The following is a 7180-nucleotide window of genomic DNA, read 5'->3' on the forward strand; positions in this document are numbered from 1 at the left end:
TCAGATTTAGCTAAAAACATGAAGTCTCAAGCCTTTTGCAAGAAAAAACACTTGGCACTTGGGGGCTAATGTCTGTCGAAAAAATTACTCATGCAATGGCTTATGTGAATAAGTCCCAAGCACTTGGCGAGCAAGAGTACTTGGCACTTGGGGCTAATGCTTATTGCTTGTTTTTTTACTACTTTACGGTGACCCGGTTGTGTTTCAAATAGACATAGCCGGCTCATGAGAACTACACAAGTAAGTACTGCTTTCTACACAAGAATATAAAGGACCGGCTCATTCATGCTGATTAAACCGGCCCTTGGGGACTACGGATTTATCATTACAACTCTACTTTAAACCAGATGCTTTAAGACGAATTTTAAAAGAGTCTGACAAAGGGTATTATTTATGCTCATGGTTAATCTAAGTCTACAGCATATTCATCATAAACAGTAGACTTGGTGGCTAACAGGATGTGCATAACCCAATGAAGGAAGAGCTCATACCTCAAATTTTTGGTGCATTTGCTTCACCATGTCAACTTCAAGTTCACGGCTGCTATGTACTTGACTGAGATAGCAAGAATATACTTCGCCAATGCTTAATTGGGAGTAGTCAGCAACATCAAATCTTACTTTTCACCGTTCAATGTACTCCTCCTTGGCAGAGTGCTTGGCCAAGACAGTAGGCCTTCCCTGCTCTCTAAAGCCGGTGTTGGTGATCACCACGTCATCATCATGTGTCTCAGTTGTTTTAACTGGACTCGAGGCTTCAGGGTTCAAAGGGTCATCGCTCGCTTGATCGATAGGAGGGTCAGAAGTCACTGGCGGAACATCAAGAACCGGCTCCGACGATTGAGGAACGGAGATCTCAGGTGCTGGGGTTTGTTGCTCCGGCTTATTGACTTTCGGGTCTTCAGCCGGCTCAGTCACCTTTGCCTACTTTCTAGGCTTGGCTTTTCCACTGCATGAGTCATGAGAGGTCAGTATAAGTATAAAGGATCATAATGAGCAAATGATAAGTAATTGTTATTACCCGGGAGCAGTCTTGAAAGCCCGCAGATGAGACTAAGATGAGTCACCGGAAGAGGAACGAGACGTTTCCTGCTAATTTGAGTCGGAAGAATTAAGTGGTTGGCGGATGAGACCCGCTAGAGGATAAAAAGAGCTTAAATCGGGGGTGACCGGATGCTTCCTTGGAGTATTCGGTAAGTCGGAAGATAATTATTCGTCCCTGCTAGTCCGAGTCTGTCACCGGCTCTCGTGTTGCTGTTGCTTCAAAAGAAAGTGAGGATCCAGATGAGCTAAGGGGTGTGAAAATCTTACTTTCCTAGTTACCCTTCGCATTTTCTGTCTTGGCAAGGGCTTGGAGTCAGAGGAAATGATAGTTACCTTTTCCTCGATTGCTTGACTGGTCCTCGTGTCATCCTGATGATAATCAATGTCAATAAGATGGTTGAAAAAGGAGCCAAGAGAATCAAGGGCTACCTCCGACTCATAGCTGTCGTCCAGTTCAAGCAGCTCGGACGCACTGGGTTTTCTTTCCCCTCTTCTTGGCGGCTCTCTTGGCAGCTTTCTTGGCTTTCCTGGCCCTTTTGGCAGCTTCATGGTCATATTCCTTCTTCCAAAAGTCATCATCAGCCTGTGAAAGTCATCAAACTTGAGTTAAACAAAGTATCTAAGGATGAAGGTAAAGTAAGTAATTTAAAGACTTACTTCTGGTGCCGAGTTAGATGTGCAGAAAGGGCTTAGGCCCACTTTGCTGCAGTCTACCGGGCTTTCATGCAGAAGGGACTTCATCATTTCATTGATGGCATCGTTAGTTAAATCCTCAGAGTTGTGGCACAGTGGATCCTTTTTGCCACCAGTGTAGGTGCACATTAAGCCAGTGCGGCGACTCGATGGAATGACCCGCCAAGCAACCCAGCATCTAACCAAGTCAATGCCAGTTAAGCCGTTTCCCAACAGAGCCTTGACCTTGGCAATGGTAGGGGCGAGTTGTCAGCTTGTTAGGGAGATGGTGTTTTGAGTCAAGACGTAGGGCGCGAAAGCCGAGCAGTCGGTTGATACGTCTCCAACGTATCTATAATTTATGAAGCATTCATGCCATTATATTATCTATTATGGATGTTTATGGGCTTTACTAAGCACTTTTATATTATTTTTGGGACTAACCTACTAACCGGAGGCCCGACCGATATTGTTGTTTTCTTGCCTATTTCAGTGTTTCGAAGAAGAAGAATATCAAATGGAGTCCAAACGGAATGAAACCTTCGGGAGCATGATTTTTGGAACGAATGTGATCCAGGAGACATGGAGCTGAAGTCAGGCAAGCTTCAAGGAGGCCACGAGGCAGGGGGCGCCCACCCCCTGGGTGCGCCCTCCACCCTCATGGGCCCCTCGTGGCTCCCCTGACCGACTTCTTTCCCCTATATATCTCCATATACCCTAAAAACATCGAGAGCAACAATAGATTGGGAGTTCCGCCACTGCAAGCCTCTATAGCCACCAAAAACATCTCGGGAGCCCGTTCCGGCACCCTGCCGGAGGGGGGATCCCTCACTAGTGGCCATCTTCATCATCCCGGTGCTATCCATGACGAGGAGGGAGTAGTTCACCCTCGGGGCTGAGGGTATGTACAGTAGCTATGTGTTTGATCTCTCTCTCTCTCGTGTTCTTGACTTCGCATGATCTTGATGTATCGCAAGCTTTGCTACTGTAGTTGTATCTTATGATGTTTCTCGCCTCTACTCTCTTGTAATGGATTGAGTTTTCCCTTTGAAGTTATCTTATCGGATTGAGTCTTTAAGGATTTGAGAACACTTGATGTATGTCTTGCCGTGCTTATCTGTGGTGACAATGGGATATTCACGTGATCTACTTGATGTATGTTTTGGTGATCAACTTGTGGGTTCCATGAACTTATGCATAGGGGTTGGCACACGTTTTCGTCTTGACTCTCCGGTAGAAACTTTGGGGCACTCTTTGAAGTACTTTGTGTTGGTTGAATAGATGAATCTCGGATTGTGTGATGCATATCGTATAATCATGCCCACGGATACTTGAGGTGACATTGGAGAATCTAGGTGACATTAGGGTTTTGGTTGATTTGTGTCTTAAGGTGTTATTCAAGTACGAACTCTATGATAGATCGAACAGAAAGAATAGCTTCGTGTTATTTTACTATGGACTCTTGAATAGATCAATCAGAAAGGATAACTTTGAGGTGGTTTCGTACCCTACCATAATCTCTTCATTTGTTCTCTGCTATTAGTGACTTTGGAGTGACTTTGTTGCATGTTGAGGGATAGTTATATGATCCAGTTATGTTATTATTGTTGAGAGAACTTGAAATAATGAAAGTATGAACCTTAGGCCTTGTTTCCTACCATTGCAATACCGTTTATGCTCACTTTTATCATTAGTTACCTTGCTGTTTTTATATTTTCATATTACAAAAACCTATATCTACTATCCATATTGCACTTGTATCACCATCTCTTCACCGAACTAGTGCACCTATACAATTCACCATTGTATTGGGTGTGTTGGGGACACAAGAGACTCTTTGTTATTTGGTTGCAGGGTTGCTTGAGAGAGACCATCTTCATCCTATGCCTCCCACGGATTGATAAACCTTAGGTCATCCACTTGAGGTAAATTTGCTACTGTCCTACAAACCCCTGCACTTGGAGGCCCAACAACGTCTACAAGAAGAAGGTTGTGTAGTAGACATCAAGCTCTTTTCTGGCACCGTTGCCGGGGAGGTGAGTGCTTGAAGGTATATCTTTAGATCCTGCAATCGAATCTTTTAGTTTCTTGTTTTATCACTAGTTTAGTTTATAAAAGAAAACTACAAAAAAATGGAATTGAGTTTGCCTCATATGCTTCATCTTTTTAATATCTTTCGTGATAATGATGGTATGGAAAATTGTGCTCAAGTGCTAGAAGAAGAAGTCTATAAACTGTTTGGCACTAAATGTTTAAATGATGAGCATGATTGCAATGTTGTTAGTATGAATTCCTTGAATATACATGATGCTAATGATATGCAAAGCCACAAGCTTGGGGATGCTATGTTTGATGAAGATGATATTTTTTGTCCCCTAAGTTTTGATGAGCAAATTTATTATGATGAAAGCATGCCTCCTATTTATTATGATTATATTGATGAAAGCATACCTCTCCAAATCCAATTTCATCATGCCTAGCTAGAAAGGCATTAAAGAAAAGCGCTTGTTGGGAGACAACCCAATATTTACCTTTACTATTTTTGTGTATTCACATGATTATGCTAATATAGTAATCATGTTTTATAGCTTTTGTTTCAATAAAGTGACAAGTAAGACCTTTAGGATAGCTTACGGTGATAGTTGTGTTGATCCTTCTGAAAATCAGAAACTTTTTCACCCAGTAAATTAGTTTTGATAATTCACAGAAACGTTCTTTTGATCTGATTATTTTTGCTATAGATTTTTACACAAATTTCTTAGGACTTCCTAATTTTGTAGGCTTTTTGGAGTTCCATAAGTATACGTTTGATACAGATTACTACATACTGTTCTGTTTTTGACAGATTCTGTTTTCTATGTGTTGTTTGCTTATTTTGATGAATCTATGAGTAGTATCAGAGGGTACGAACCATACAGAAGTTGGAATACAGTAGATATTACACCAATATGAATTTATAATGAGTTCATTACATTACCTAAGTGGTGGTTTTATTTTCTTATACTAACGGAGCTTACGAGTTTTCTGTTGAGTTTTGTGTTGTGAAGTTTTCAAGTTTTGGGTAACGATTCGATGGACTATGGAATAAGGAGTGGCAAGAACCTAAGCTTGGGGATGCCCAAGGCACCCCAAGGTAATATTCAAGGACAACCAAGAGCCTAAGCTTGGGGATGCCCGGGATGGCATCCCCTCTTTCGTCTTCGTTCATCGGTAACTTTACTTGGAGCTATATTTTTATTCACCACATGATATGTGTTTTGCTTGGAGCGTCATTTTATTTTGTTAGTTTTGCTTAATGTTATATAGAATAATGTTTTGCATCTTTATTTCCAATTAAAATGTCAAGGATAGCCTTTACCATGCTTATTTTACAAGTATACATGTTGCTGTTTGAAAACAGAAAGTTTACCGCTGTTGCAAAAATTACCTAGAAAAGTCAGAGAATGATATAATGTTGAAACTTTTTGCATAATGAGCTCTGATAAATCTTCTACAGTGTAGTAGTTTTCTCATAATTTTTGGATTTAGGGAAATATGATGAATCTTGCATTCTTTACAGACTATACTGTTTTGGCAGATTGCTGTTATGTTTGCATTGTTTGCATATGTTTGCTTGTTTAATGATTCTATTTGAGGATAGGAGTATTAAATATGCAGAGACATTTAGTATGCAATGTTGGATAATAATTGTAGTGATTTTTTACAGTAGAAAGTGATAAGGTTTTTCATTGGTTTATGCTAACTTATCTCACGAGTTCTTGTTGAGTTTGGTGTGGATGAAGCTTTCGAGATTTAGGAAACCGAGATATAAAAGGAATTAAGGAGACACAAAAGCTCAAGCTTGGGGATGCCCAAGGTGTTGGAGATATGCCCTAGAGGCAATCATGTATGATGATATTTCCTATGTGTTTATGAATAAAGATAGTCCTTGGACATTATCAATAATATGTATCAGCAAGTACGTGACTTGTTTGTGGGACTATGCATTGTATGATGACTATCATAAAAGGTCCCTAGTCGAAAGGGTTGTGTGGACGCGCAGCCGACTAGACTAGCATATGACACGGTTGATGGCTTGGTCTCACTAGCCATGGAGCATTGGATGCTAACCGGATAATATGGACTTGGAAAGGTCTGGTCGGATTCGACATAGTCGGATCCGAGTCGAGATAAGGTCTGAGTCGGACAGACCCAACTATGAGACGCAGCGATATGTCATCTGTGAGTCTCTAGTACAACATACGTTCTATGTCCTAAGACCTGAGCTGACGCATGTACTCGGGATGGTGACAGACTTGCTTTGGACCGACCAAACGCTACTCCATGACTGGGTAGTTACAAAGGTAGGTTTCGGGTATGTCCAATCCCATGCTGCGAGACACGGTCGAGCGAGATGGGATTTGCCCCTTCGATAAGGAGAGATATACTCTGGGCCCCTCGTGTGATCCGACCAAGAGAAGCATGGCCACGCGACAAGGATTATGAGATAATCCGGTTTGTGGTCGGTATCACTGGAACGAGAAAGAGGTCGGGCTAGCACAAGGATGACAGTCTCGCCTTGAGCCCGACAACATATATCGTGCGGCAAAGGGAACAGAAGTGTGACATGTTGTACAGGTTCGCCTAACCAACTTCATAGTCTGCTTGATGGTCGGCACGCCTTGCTAGAGGCCGGTACCAACCGTGCAGGTCGGAGGTGATCTGAACTGTGACCAAGCCGACTTGAACCTAAGGGGTCGCGCGCTTAAGGGAAGGAACCTACGAGGTCGGTTCGTAGGACACTGGTCGGATGTGATCCGAACTGGACTAGGAATGTGACCGAGTAGACTTTGGGCTTTAGGGTCCGTGCGAGGCCCAAGTGTTGAGCCCGTGATGGATGCCTATATAAGGTGGAGGTGCAGCGCACTTATTTGGTTGATCGCTTCGGTGTTGCGACTAGGGTTTGCATGTGTTGCGAATAGCCACCTCTACTCGCCGCCGACTGTGTGATCGGACCTAGCAGTCCACCACGCGGTGTTCCTCCTGCACGCACGGATACCGTTAGAGGCGGTGCACTTGCGCCGCTCCGGCGAACTTGTACGTGGGATCGGACGACCGGCTGTTCGAGGGAGATCGGACAAGGAGGAGACGATCCACGCAGACGCGCTGTCTCAACTCTACTTCCGCTGCACGGCACTGCGCGTCTAGTGGTAACAAACTGTGATCCATCTCCCGTAGCATGTTCTTGGTTGTTCTGCGCGTAGGAAATTTTAATTTGCTGTCGACGCACCCTACCGTAGACCCCAACAGTGGTATCAGAGCCTCTCCTATAGGATTTGGATTCAGATCATATGCATATTAGATATGTGGAGGCGGCAGATGAGATCTGTTGTCGTTGATGAGATCGGCTATGTGCACGGTTGATGAGATCAATTGCACATGGGGATTGAAGAGGTTATGTTTTCTGATAATCGAAGTCGATGAGG

This window comes from Triticum dicoccoides, chromosome 5B, assembly GCF_002162155.2.
Source record: "Triticum dicoccoides isolate Atlit2015 ecotype Zavitan chromosome 5B, WEW_v2.0, whole genome shotgun sequence".
Lineage (NCBI taxonomy): Eukaryota > Viridiplantae > Streptophyta > Magnoliopsida > Poales > Poaceae > Triticum > Triticum dicoccoides.